Source organism: Triticum aestivum, chromosome 4B (genome assembly GCF_018294505.1).
Source record: "Triticum aestivum cultivar Chinese Spring chromosome 4B, IWGSC CS RefSeq v2.1, whole genome shotgun sequence".
Taxonomy (NCBI): Eukaryota; Viridiplantae; Streptophyta; class Magnoliopsida; order Poales; family Poaceae; genus Triticum; species Triticum aestivum.
Window position 1 is genome coordinate 587838783 of NC_057804.1, and position 14806 is coordinate 587853588.

At 44.6% G+C, this 14806-nt stretch overlaps 1 pseudogene; it reads left to right on the forward strand.

Annotated features, from left to right (window-relative positions):
• Positions 1 to 10230: 10230 nt before the first annotated feature.
• LOC123089298 (tryptamine benzoyltransferase 1-like) lies at positions 10231 to 11642 on the forward strand (annotated as a pseudogene).
• The last annotated feature ends 3164 nt before the right edge of the window (positions 11643 to 14806 follow it).

A 14806-nucleotide genomic window follows, 5' to 3' on the forward strand; every position in this document is an offset into this window, starting at 1 on the left:
AAAAGCTGATATTGATGCCCATGTACTTTTCAATTGGCTCTGGAAAATGCTAGCAGACGGGCATACAATATTTTTCAGCCTCCTGCTTCATAATAGAGTCAATACCAGAAATATCTTGAGGATATCTATGCATCTTGATTGTTATGAGTATGTGTTTTGCAATAAGAAAGTTGAAGAAACATTAATGCATCTGTTCTTGGACCACTCTTACTCCCAAGACCGTTGGGCAAGCATTTTTTCAAACAAGGAAAGGGGAATCTCCGTGTTCGATGAAACCATTCTGGATCACTAGGATCAAAAGCAAGTTTTGGAGCTCTTTAAAGGACTGGATTGGTTCACATCTATGATGCTGAAACCAGATTAGTGACTTTCGAATATCATCATGATCGCAACAGCTGGAGTTGGATAGTACTGTGTCAAAAAACGTCTTACATTATGGGACGGATGGAGTAGCATCTTATGTATAATTTCTTAATTTATTTCCTGCCTGTACATAACATTTTTTTACATTACATATTGAAAATACTGTAGAAAATTGTTCTACGTTTGAAGCTCAAAATAGGAGAGCTCTCTCTTTTGAAGAAAAGAAGAAGTAAAAAAGGCAGAAGCTTGCACTTGAAGAGTACACACACACTAGGAAGTAGGGAGATTGCTTGGACAGAGTAGGATGGTCTTTTTTCTAAAGTACGTTTGAAGCTCAAAATAGGAAAGCACACTTTTAAAGAAAATAATAAAGCAAAAATACCATATATTTTCACTAGTAGAAAAAGGGCCTATTGTCCCGGTTGGTGAGGGCCTTTAGTCCCGGTTCATGAACCGGGACTAAAGGGTCGGTACTAATGCCCTGACACCTTTAGTCCCGGTTCAATCCAGAACCGGGACAGAAGGGCCTCCACGTGGCCTGTCCCCTGAGCCCAGGCAGGAGGGCCTTTGGTCCCGGTTGGTGGCACCAACCGGGACCAATAGGCATCCACGCGTCAGCGTTTATGTGGCTGTGGTTTTTGTTTTTTTTTTGAAAGGGGGGGGGGTTTGGGGGGTTTTGGGGGGTTAATTTAGGTGTTTCATATATTGTGCTATAGCTAGCTAATTAATAGAGAGAAGTGTCCTCTCTTTTGTCCGTGCTTGGTCGACGCTACGTACCATACATACATACGTATAGAGAGGACTAGCTAGACACGCTAGCTAGCTAGTAAGCAAACAGAAGATCGTCATGAACATATATGCATACAGAGAGAAGTGATATCGACCACCTCTCCTTCTCCGAGAGATTGGTCGAACAAACAAGTTCTCGTATATCTATCCGACACTACCGGCTACATATATACAATAATTATCTTTTACAAATATATAATCTCCTAAAATACGGATGCGTGGTCCACATAGTATTCTCCGTCTTCAGCGATCACGTGGTCAAGAAAGAATGCCGCCAATTCCTCTTGAATTGCTCGCATGCGATCTGGTGCTAGGAGTTCATCCCGCATCTGAAACATCTAATTTTAAGAAGGGGGTCAATACATATATATATATATATATATATGAATGAATGAAACTCAACACAAATGATGGTAATAAAATAAAATTGTGAATATTGTTATTTACGCACTTCATATTGTTTGTCGGAGTAGCCCCGCTCACAGGTCGTGTGGCGGATGGACTCGCAAATGTAGTATCCACAGAAATCATTCCCTTGTTCCTGCCACAACCACTTTACAAGAAATAGAGGTCAATCAAACTGATAATTAGCAAGCATGCTAAATGGTATTGATGAAACTAGCGCTTGAATCACTAGGAGGTGCCTGGAATATGCTACTATATAGTACTTACTTTCGGGTGCCTAAATTGCAGCTTCTTCGGTAGTCCCGGAGCTTTTTTGATGAATTTTCTCCAAGCCCTGCCATACAAAGAAAACAATTACTTGATATCAGAAATGAACAAAGTTGCTGATATGGTGGATAATGATCGATTTAACTTACTTCTCGAGCATTTCAGTCATGTCCGCATACTCCTTGGGATCTTTTCGCTTGGAGTCTAAGACAGTTACTACTCCCTTCTCAAGCTTAATCTCTAGGAGAATATAGTGGTAGCTGCGCACACATGCATAACTCATCAATATTACATTACTATAACCTGGACTAATAAGGAAACCGAATATTACATTACTATACGACCCTCGACCCTCTACCCTAGTTCCCGACCCTCGACCCCTCGGTGATCCTCGACACCCTCGTTATATCGACAACGACGCAACATACATATACATGGGAAAATAATGTTATCGGGGAGGGGGTATCGGTACCCCCCCCCCTCGTGTCAAAGTTTCTTCTTTCTTCTCTATTCCTTTCTTTCTTCTTCTCCTCTTCTTTTCTTCTTATCCCTCGAGAAAGGAAAATAAGGAAAAGGAAGAAAAGAGGAAGAAGGAAGAAGGAAGAAGAAGAAGAAAAAAAAGAAGAAAAAAAAGAGGAGAAGAAGAAAAGAATAGAGGAGAAGAAGAAAAAATAGAAAAGATTCTATTTTTTCTTCTTCTCCTCTATTCTTTTCTTCTTCTCCTCTTCTTTTTCTTCTTTTTTCTTCTTCTTATTTATTTCTCCTCTTCTTCCTATCCCCTCTTCTTCTCCTTTCTTCCTCTTCTTTTTTCCTTTTTCCTCTCATTCTTTTTCTTCTTCTTGTATTGCTTGTTTTTTTTAAATAATGTTCAAATAAAAATCTATGAATATAAAACATATATACACACAGAGAACATATATACATTTTTATAAAAATGCAAAAAACAAAAAAAATTCTTTGCATATGACCATACATACATTATGCTTTGCATATAAACATACATACATATGAACATACATACATACATATAAACATAACATACATACACAAAAAATTCTAAAAATCTACCTAAAAAAATCTAAAAATCTGCCTAAAAAATTATATGAAAAAAAGCATACATCATCCATCCATCCATATAATGAACATATACATCATCCATCCATCCATATAATCAACATATGCATATGAAAAAAAATTATATGAAAAAAAATTATATGAAGAGGATCGAGGGGACAGGGAGGAAAGGGGGTCGCCGGAGCCGGACCGAACGGGGAGGAGGGGCGGCGTCGAGGCAGGGGCGGCAGTGGGGGCAGGCGCCGGCGACGACGTCGACAATGGTGGGGGCGGGCCGGGGCGCAGGGGCGCGGCCGTGCGTGCTCGGGGACGGGGCAGGGGCACGGGGCGGCGGCCGGCGTGGGCTCGGGCGCGGGGCAGGGGCACGGGGAGACAGGGATGGCGGCCGGCGGCGGCGACGGCGATGAGGAGCGCGCGAGCAATTTGGGCAGCCTGGCGGCGGGGGCAACTGGCTAGGGAGGCGAGGGAGAAGTGAAATTTTCACAAGTCCTGGTTATATAGCAAGGGCATTAGTCCCGGTTCGTGGAACCAACCGGGACTAATGCCCCCCTTTAGTCTCGGTTGGTGCCACCAACCGGGACCAAAGGCCAATTTTCAGCAGCCCAAAGGGCGGGAAGCGGCGGCCTTTGGTCCCGGTTGGTGGCACCAACCGGGACTAAAGGCATTAGTCCCGGTTGGTGCCACCAACCGGGACCAAAGGCCCCCTTTAGTCCCGGTTGGTGCCACCAACCGGGACCAAAGGCCTTGTGCTGCCCCGCGCCAAATGTTTAGTCCCACCTCGCTAGTTGAGAGGGAGCCGCACCAGTTTATAAGGTGCGGTGCGGCTCCCCTCTCGAGCTCCTCTCTAAAGCAGGCTTTCGGGCCTAACTCTGCCATCTGTGCCTGTGGGCCTACTGGGCCTTCCACGGGCCTGAATCCTGGCCCATAGGGTTTCTAGTCGTATTCAGGCCGTGGGGGCCCAGTAGGTGGCATTTTTTTTGTTTTTTTGTTTTATTTGTTGCTTTATTTAGTTTATTTTGGTTTTGGTTTATTTTTCTTTTGGTCTTTTGCTTTATTTTTTAATTCTTTTTGCTTTTAGTTTTAGAAAAATTATAAACTTTCTGTTAGTGCCATTAGTTTTCAAATCTGAAAACTCTTTTTTTGTTTTCTTTGTTGCTTTATTTATTTTATTTTGTTTCTACTTACAAAAAATACTTATTGTTGCTATTTTTATTTTTTTTTCAGTTTTTTGTTCTGTTTTCTGCATTATTTATTTTTGTTGTTTTTTGCTTTATTTTTTAATTCTTTTTGCTTTTAGTTTTAGAAAAATTATAAACTTTCTGTTAGTGCCATTAGTTTTCAAATCTGAAAACTCTTTTTTTGTTTCCTTTGTTGCTTTATTTATTTTATTTTGTTTCTACTTACAACAAAATACTTATTGTTGCTATTTTTAATTTTTTTCAGCTTTTTGTTCTGTTTTCTGCATTATTTATTTTTTGTTGTTTTTTGCTTTATTTTTTAATTCTTTTTGCTTTTAGTTTTAGAAAAATTATAAACTTTCTGTTAGTGCCATTAGTTTTCAAATTTGGAAACTCTTTTTTTGTTTTCTTTGTTGCTTTATTTATAAACCGGTGTGAGCGCCCTTCGGTTGGCGAGGTTTTAAAATTCATAGTTTTCAAATGAACTCTGAAAAAGTTGGCATAGCATGTGCATGTACAAAACGGACAATGGTATCATACTCGTCTGTTACAAAGTTGGCATGTTATCATCATAATAGTTGCGGGAGAAAGTCTTCACTTTTTCTTCGCTTGTGTCGTTTGCTTATTGCGCCGTAACCATGGATAATCTTCATAGTTTATCAGGATGCTTGGGTCAGCCTTGACTTTGAAGGGGGGAATTTCATGAAACTTTTCATACTCTTCAGACATGTCTGTCTTGCCCTCCACTCCTAGGATGTCTCTTTTTCCTGAAAGAACTATGTGGAGCTTTGGCTCATTGTATGATGTATTCGCTTCCTTATCTTTTCTTTTCCTCGGTCTGGTAGACATGTCCTTCACATAGATAACCTGTGCCACATCATTGGCTAGGACGAACGGTTCGTCAGTGTACCCAAGATTTTTCAGATCCACTGTGATCATTCCGTACTGTGGGTCTATCTGTACCCCGCCTCCTGACAGATTGACCCACTTGCACTTAAACAAAGGGACCTTAAAATCTACTCCGTAGTCAAGTTCCCATATGTCTGCTATGTAACCATAATATGTGTCATTTCCATTGTCGGTTGCTGCATCGAAGCGGACACCACTGTTTTGGTTGGTGCTCTTTTCATCTTGGTCAATCGTGTAAAATGTATTCCCATTTATCTCGTATCCTTTCCAAATCATTACAGTCGAAGATGGTCCCCTGGACAACAAGTACAGCTCATCACAAACAGTGTTGTCACCTCTAAGACGTGTTTCCAACCAACTGCTGAAAGTCCTGATGTGTTCACATGTAATCCAGTCGTCGCACTGCTCCGGGTGTTTGGAGCGCAGACTGTTCTTGTGTTCATCGACATACGGGGTCACCAAGGTAGAGTTCTGTAGAACTGTGTAGTGTGCTTGAGACCAAGAATATCCGTCCCTGCATATTATTGAGTCCCTTCCAAGCGTGCCTTTTCCAGTCAATCTCCCCTCATACCGCGATTTAGGGATACCTATCTTCTTAAGGCCAGGAATGAAGTCAACACAAAACCCGATGACATCCTCTGTTTGATGGCCCATGGAGATGCTTCCTTCTGGCCTAGCGCGGTTACGAACATATTTCTTTAGGACTCCCATGAACCTCTCAAAGAGGTACATATTGTGTAGAAATACGGGCCCCAGAATGACAATCTCGTCGACTAGATGAACTAGGACGTGCGTCATGATATTGAAGAAGGATGGTGGGAACACCAGCTCGAAACTGACAAGACATTGCGCCACATCACTCCTTAGCGTTGGTACGATTTCTGGATCGATCACCTTCTGAGATATTCCATTGAGGAATGCACATAGCTTCACAATGGCTAGTCGGACGTTTTCCGGTAGAAGCCCCCTCAATGCAACCGGAAGCAGTTGCGTCATAATCACGTGGCAGTCATGAGACTTTAGGTTCTGGAACTTTTTCTCTGGCATATTTATTATTCCCTTTATATTCGACGAGAAGCCAGTCGGGACCTTCATACTGAGCAGGCATTGAAAGAATATTTCTTTCTCTTCTTTCGTAAGAGCGTAGCTGGCAGGACCTTCATACTGCTTCGAAGGCATGCCCTCTTTTTCGTGCAAGCGTTGCAGGTCCTCTCGTGCCTCAGGTGTATCTTTTGTCTTCCCATACACGCCCAAGAAGCCTAGCAGGTTCACGCAAAAGTTCTTCGTCACGTGCATCAAGTCGATCGAAGAGCGGACCTCTAGGTATTTCCAGTAGGGTAGGTCCCAAAATATAGATTTCTTCTTCCACATGGGTGCGTGATTCTCAGCGTTATTCGGAACAGCTAGTCCCGCCGGGACCCTTTCCAAAGATTACGTGTAAATCATTGACCATAGCAAGTACGTGATCACCGGTACGCATGGCAGGCTTCTTCCGGTAATCTGCCTCGCCTTTGAAATGCTTGCCTTTCTTTCGACATTGATGGTTGGTCGGAAGAAATCGACGATGGCCCAGGTACACATTCTTCCTGCAGCTTGCCAGGTATATACTATCGGTGTCAAGTAAACAGTGCGTGCATGCGTGGTATCCCTTGTTTGTCTGTCCTGAAAGGTTGCTGAGAGCGGGCCAATCGTTGATGGTCACGAACAGCAACGCCTTTAGGTTAAATTCCTCCTGTTTGTGCTCATCCCACGTACGTACACCGTTTCTATTCCACAGCTGTAAAAGTTCTTCAACTAATGGCCTTAGGTACACATCAATGTCGTTGCCGGGTTGCTTAGGGCCTTGGATGAGAACTGGCATCATAATGAACTTCCGCTTCATGCACATCCAAGGAGGAAGGTTATACATACATAGAGTCACGGGCCAGGTGCTGTGATTGCTGCTCTGCTCCCCGAAAGGATTAATGCCATCCGCGCTTAAAGCAAACCATACGTTCCTTGGGTCCTTTGCAAACTCATCCTAGTACTTTCTCTCAATTTTTCTCCACTGCGACCCGTCAGCGGGTGCTCTCAACTTCCCGTCTTTCTTACGGTCCTCACTGTGCCATCGCATCAACTTGGCATGCTCTCCGTTTCTGAACAGACATTTCAACCGTGGTATTATAGGAACATACCACATCACCTTCGCAGGAACCCTCTTCCTGGGAGGCTCGTCGTCAACATCACCAGGGTCATCTCGTCTGATCTTATACCGCAATGCACCGCATACCGGGCATGCGTTCAGATCCTTGTAGGCACCGCGGTAGAGGATGCAGTTATTAGGGCATGCATGTATCTTCTCAACCTCCAATCCTAGAGGGCATACGACCTTCTTTGCTGCGTATGTACTGTCGGGCAATTTGTTATCCTTTGGAAGCTTCTTCTTCATTATTTTTAGTAGCTTCTCAAATCCTTTATCAGGCATAGCATTCTCTGCCTTCCACTGTGCAGCAATTCGAGTACGGTACCGAGCTTTGTGTTGCCATCTTCGCAATTGGGGTACAACCCCTTTTTGTGATCCTCTAACATGCGATCGAACTTCAACTTCTCCTTTTGACTTTCGCATTGTGTCCTTGCATCGACAATGACCCGGCGGAGATCATCATCATCGGGCACATCGTCTGGTTCCTCTTGATCTTCAGCAGCATCGCCCGTTGCAGCACCATCGTGCACATCGTCTGGTGCATCTTGATGTTCAGTAGCATCACCGTATTCAGGGGGCACATAGTTGTCATCGTACTCTTCTTCCTCGCCGTCTTCCATCATAACCCCTATTTCTCCGTGCCTCGTCCAAACATTATAGTGTGGCATGAAACCCTTGTAAAGCAGGTGGGTGTGAAGGATTTTCCGGTCAGAGTAAGACTTCGTATTCCCACATATAGGGCATGGACAACACATAAAACCATTCTGCTTGTTTGCCTCAGCCACTTTGAGAAAATCATGCACGCCCTTAATGTACTCGGAGGTGTGTCTGTCACCGTACATCCATTGCCGGTTCATCTGCGTGCATTATATATAATTAAGTGTGTCAAAAATCATTACAGAACATCATGAATAGATAATTAAGTGACCAAATTAATAGAAGTTCATCATCACATAAAAACCAAAGTAGATACATAGTTCTCATCTAACAACATAAAGCTCTGCAGAGCATCTAAATTAATTAAACCATACATTGAAACTATGTAAAACATTTCAATGCGAAAACAAATGCGATCATAATCGCAACCAAGGTAACAACTGATCCAATGGCATAATGATACCAAGCCTCGGTACGAATGGCATATTTTCTAATCTTTCTCATCTTCAAGCGCATTGCATCCATCTTGATCTTGTGATCATCGACGACATCCGCAACATGCAACTCCAATATCATCTTCTCCTCCTTAAGTTTTTTTATTTTTTCCTTCAAGAAATTGTTTTCTTCTTCAACTAAATTTAACCTCTCGACAATAGGGTCGGTTGGAATTTTCGGTTCAACAACCTCCTAGATAAATAAAATCTATGTCACGTTGGTCGGCATAATTTTCATAAACAATAAATGAACCAATAGTTATGAAAAGATAATATATACCACATCCGAATCATAGACAGGACGAGGGCCGACGGAGGCGGATACCAAAACCATCGGCGCACTATATAAGATGCAATAATAAAAGTAAGAAAATAATACAAGTATCTATCTAAACAAACAAGTAATAATATTTTTCCTTTCAGAAAGAAGATAAGAACAAGAGGCTCACCACGGTGGTGCCGGCGATGAGATCGACGCGGGTGATCGACGGCGGTGAAGACGGGGACGGGGCGTGATGGACCGCTAAACCTAGATAAATATTGAGGAAAATGGAGCTTGGCGGTCGAGCTTGGAGAGGAGAAACCTTAAGTAGTGTGGCTCGGGCATTCCATCGAACACCTTGTGTGCATAGAAGGTGAGCTAGAGCACCACCAAGCCCTCTCCCCCTCGGCCAGAAAAAACAGAGCAGTGTGCTCTGCTCTTGCGCGAGGGGCTATATATAGGCACCACTATTGGTCCCGGTTGATGGCATGAACCGGGACTAAAGGTAACCCTTTTGGTCCCGGTTCATGCCACCAACCGGGACCAATAGTGGTGGGCCAGGAGTCAGGACCATTGGTCCCGGTTCGTCCCACCAACCGGGACCAAAAGGTCCGGACGAACCGGGACCAATGGCCCACGTGGCCCGGCCGGCCCCCTGGGCTCACGAACCGGGGCAAATAGCTCTATTGGTCCCGGTTCTGGATTGAACCGGGACTAATGGGCTAAACTGGCCTGGACGAAAGCCCTGTTTTCTACTAGTGTTTCTACGTTTGAAGCTAAAAATAGGAGAGCTCTCTCTTTTAAAGAAAAGAAGAAGCAAAAATACAGAAACTTACTCTTGAAGAGTACACACACTAGGAAGTAGGGAGTTTGCTTGGGGAAAAAAGTCCGTTTTACTATTCTGAAGAAACTTGGTGGCTCACATAACCCCTTGATATTTATTTCGGTTCCCTCACCCCCTCAAAAATCCCAAACCGGTCAGAAATCGTCCCTAACTGGTTTGCACTGGCTGGTTGGTGACGTGGACATGGTCAATATCGGTATTTGACCAGTGGGCCCCCTCGTCAGTGACCCATCAATGTCTCTCGGCGGCGTTGTATGGTGTTGTGGTCGCGTGCCTGGCCGGAGCAGTAGCTAAGCGCGCGGACGGCAGGGAGGTGCTACATAAGGCCTGGATGTGACCGGCGGCGAGCTCCTAGTCGGAGGTCGTGGCCTCCTGTCGACCAGAGGCGTCCAACAATGGGCGTGGATGCGGCAGCAAGGGCCGACCATGGACGTAGAAGCGGCTGCAAGGGATGTACACACGCCCCTCTCTTCGCGCAGGGGAGTGGTGGTGGCGCTGCAGTGGCGCAGGGAGGCGAGGGGTGGCCAGATCCGCCGAACGGAACCTATTGAATTCATGCACGAGCCAACTCATCCAAAAGTCCGAACTGATGGAGAAAGGCGGGCAATATATTTCAACACTACTGTATACGGTTGGTTTAGGTGCAGTGTCCACGTCCTTTTCTACTTCTCTGGTGATCATGCCGGCCCAACGTGCAGCCACAGCAAATAGAATCCATCTATAAATGGCTCGTGATCCTCTGATCCGTTCATCAAATTAAGCGCGCGCACGCACTACTCGAGGTCACACACGGTTAGAGTCGATCGATGGAGATCACAAGCAGCACGATGGTGAAGCCGGCGCACGCCGTGCCGCGCCCGCTCGTCGGCGAGAAGGTCCCGCTGACCGTCTTCGACCGCGCCGCCCTGGACATCTTCGTCCCCACCGTGCTCGCCTACCGCGCGCCGGCGCCGTCCAACGAGGCGCTCAGGGAGGGCCTCCTCAAGGCCGTCGCGCCCTACCCTCACCTGGCGGGCCGCCTCGCCCTCGACGATCAAGGCCGGCGGTTCCTTCACGTCAACAATGAGGGCGTGCTCTTGATCGAGGCAACCGTGCCGGTCGACCTGGCGGACGTGCTCGTCGACGGCCGCATGGCCGCAGTCGTCGAGGACCTCTACCCGGCGATACCGGAGGTATTTGTTGCTTGGTTTTGCTTTTGTCACGACTCACGTCACATGCATGCACATCGCGCTGATGCATGCATGGACTCTGCACAGGTGCTTATATTACTTTTTATTTTACTTTGCCTACACAGAAGAACATTGGGGCAGCGCTGCTGCAGATCCAGGTGCGGTGGTCTCGTGGTCGGCATATGCTCCCATCATCACGCCGCCGACGGCCACTCCATGAGCATGTTTTTCACCGCATGGGCGACGGCGGTGCGAGAAGGAAAGGACTTCGCGACGCAGATCCCATTCCTCGACCGTGCGAGAACCACCGTACCCCGAAGCACGCCGACGCCGGTGTTCGACCACCGGTCACGGGAGTTCACGTGTGGAGACGGAGACACCTATGCCGTCGTCCCCATGGACAGGATAAAAAACCTCACGGAGTCACGGTGCACTTCACGGCCGAGTTCGTCGCCGACCTCAAAGCCCATGTCGGCGCCCGCTGCAGCAGGTTCCAGTGCCTGCTCGCCCACGTCTGGAAGAAAATCACGGCGGCGCGGGACCTGAAGCCGGAAGAGTACACCAAGGTGAGGGTGGCCGTGAACTGCAGGGGCAGGGCCGACCCTCCCGTGCCAATGGACTTCTTCGGGAACATGGTGCTCTGGGCTTTCCCAAGGCTTCAGGTCAGGGACGTCCTGAACTCGAGCTACGGCAGCGTGGTCGGCGTCATTCGCGACGCCGTGGCGAGCATCGACGACGAGTACGTGCAGTACTTCGTGGACTTCGGCGGAGTGGCAGACGCGAACGGGGAGGAGCTCCTCGCGACGGCGGCCACGGCCGGCACGATGTTCTGCCCGGACGCAGAGGTGGACAGCTGGCTTGGGTTCAGGTTCCATCAACTCGACTTTGGCACCGGGGCACCGTCCGCATTCATACCGCCGGACTTGCCTATCGAGGGGCTCATGATCTTTGTGCCGTCGTGCAAGGCGAATGGCGGCGTCGACCTCTTCATGGCCGTCGCGGAGGAGCACGTCGCGGCGTTCGAGCAGATCTGCTACTCGTTGGATTGATCGAGGTTTATGGTCTTGTAGTAGCTATAGTATAGCAGCCAGACCAGTGGCGCTATTATTGCACGAGTTTGTATTTTGCAATGCCTTTTCATGTAGGGAGTACATAGAACTCATCTAGATGAGATTTGGTCTCATTAACCTTTTATATCCATTGGATGTGATGCTATAAGATGCGTGTGTGCTGACGTGGGTTGTATCTGTTCTTGTTTTCAAAATGAATGAGACTAAATTAGATCTTATCTAGATGAGTTCTAGCAAAACTGTTTCATGTAACCTATGAATTTTATGCTCGAGAAGGTCTGCTGGCTGTTATATTTGTGGAGGCATTTTTTTTCTCAAGAGAAGAGTAAATGAAATCATGAGCTTGACTGTTAATCTGATTTTGATGGTTGTAGGGTTTTTTAGTTGCATCATAAGACATTATTTCTGAATTGAAATACGCTGGTACGTGTGGTGAACATCCTTGTTGAATCGAAACAACTCATGTTGCTCATTTGATTACAAGTATTCTCTCCGCGAACCGTGCAGTCATTTTCAATTGGAGGGACTGTTGCCCATTGTTTTCAGGTTGTTATGCTGGTCCAAGTATGTTCTTCATTTGATAGGTACAGCCGCTTCCCATGATATGAAGACATTGGTTGACTTGCCTGTGTGGAAAATCTGATAAATGCTGCTAGCTACAATGATTAAAAAATCATCACACGCTATTAGCTTGTTTCAATGATTTGTAATTGCTGCGCTTTTCCACACGATTTCTTTTTACAACAAAATGTTTGTTTCTTTTACAATTTCGGTTCTGATTTGACCACCTGAGTACTCCACACAAGGTTTGGTTTTCCTAATTTTTTGGGGTGAGTTTGTTTTCTGCCAGTTCTTTTGTTTTTCACATTTATTTGTATGCATATTTTTGGGGGGTATTATATAAAAAAGGAAAAATAACAAACAGTAATTAGTTCGTAGATCTTAAATGAAAGGAACAATTAGTCAAGGCAAGTTTCAGCGTTGTGTGTGATATCGTCACAGAAAGCATATTTAGTAGAAAAATGACATCAAAGAAGTTCTACAACGACATGTTAGTGGATATCTAGTTTTGAAGATAACAATTCGTAGTTTGGATAATCAAATTTAAAATATTTTTATTTTATTTTCATTAATCAAGAACAATACGTAGACCATGTATGCCCGAACACCTGCCACCGATCGACTCGTTTAGTTTATCCCTGGCAAAAACGACCGCTTGGTCTCTCTACCCATCGATGGAGAATGATGGCAGTGCAACCTCCCCATAGAAGTGATTTTGACCTAAAGGAATGTACAATAGTACTGTACAACATGTAGCAGCTCCCCATATCAATAATACAATATAAATTCTACAATGGTATGTCCGTTAATAGTATATCTTTAGGCATACTGGTTGTGATTATAAGTTTTTTTTAGCAGTTGTGATTATAAGTTACAACATGCATACAACAACAAACCACTATCTATGAGTTGATCACAAAAATCCTACATTTTGTCAGTAGAGTTACAAACATTTTCTTTCCATCTCTTCTTCCTCTTTCTTCGGACCCGCCAAAACTTTAGGTGGCCCTTTTGGGGCCAGTTCTTTTGAGCCGTGGCTTGTGCATAAGCTGCAGTTAAATTAAGCCCATGAGAAGCTGCAGTGAGAATAAGCTCCCTTGGAATAAGCCATCCAATTCTTTTTTGTTTCTATTTGTTTAGCTTATTTTCTGATAAACTGATGAAAAGTCCATGATATCCCTCGTGGCATCGTTCAGTCCGTGGATTATTATTTGCATGGCCGCATGGGACAGAGGCGTCTTGTTCAGTTGGTTGAGCGGTGACAGTTTTTTCGTAAATACAAGCAACGAAAAGGACAAGGACAAATACCGCTTCACTTTTTAAAGGGCTGCGCCCGGGAAGCTGCCCATCGCCGGCTTATCTCAAACATGAAGGAAGGGTCTGCCGCTGGAAATTAAGCTAATGACAGGTAAATGAGTTCTCTTGGGCTTGAGCTTAATTTTCGCCATAAGCCTCCCATAAGCTTTAAAAGAACTGAGCCTTGATATAGTTCGATGTAAAACTGTTTGCATGCCCTCAGAATTAGCATTCTCTATTTAAAAATAGTTAGCAAAAAAATAATAACCAAAACACAAAGCCTCGGGCACAAATCCTGTGTACCTAAATCCCTCTATTTTTTTTCTCTCAACATGGACACATCTCACATACTATATTTCTCTCAAAATCCATAGAAAATGGTACTTCCTTTGTAAACTAATATAAGACATTTTATATCTCTCAACATGGACATATCTCACATACTATATTTTCTCTCCAAATCCATAGAAAATGATACTTCCTCCGTAAACTAATATTAGACATTTTATATCAATACAATTATCTTATATTAGCTTACAGAGGGAGTAGTTATATTATTTTTCAACATGCATATATTACAACTCACCATCTTTGCCACATCATCAATCCCACTACTTCTACTTCTCCCAGCATGCATGCAAAATGCTACATCAATTCTATAATGTTTTGCAACTATATAATAATCAAATAGAACAAATCATATGGCATTTTAGTTGTTGTAGTTAAGAGTAATTTTTCATTTAACTTTTAATTCTCATATCCAAATTCCTGACAACAAAAATCCAAGCAAAATATACTGTAACCAATTTTCGTAGCAACTCAGAGAGAGCAACTAACTGAAGGTTACCCCTTCCGGAGGGCCTCCAGTTGTAACTTCTGGTACCCTGGGAGCACGCCAAGTGTTGCGTCCACCTCCGCCGCATGTCACATGCTGGGGGGCCCTCTGGATTTCATCTTTTTCTATACGCGTTTTCAGGATTTAGATGGTACTTTTCGGGTTTTCAGGCTTTTCGGTTTTCACCTGGTTTTCCCTAGGTCTTGGAGGAAAAAGTCACAGATTTTTTCTTGCACGATTTTGTTTGGCTTCCACGAGAAGCACAACTGTGCTTCTCAGAAAAAATATATGCTTCAATGAGAAGAACATATTTGCTTTTTGTGGAAGCACAAATTTGTTTCCGCAAGAAGCATAGTTGTGCCTTGTAAACAAATTGTGCTTCCATAAGAAGCACATATTTGCTTCTATGGAGACACATATTTGCTTCCATTGTGCTTCTCGGAATGGGAAA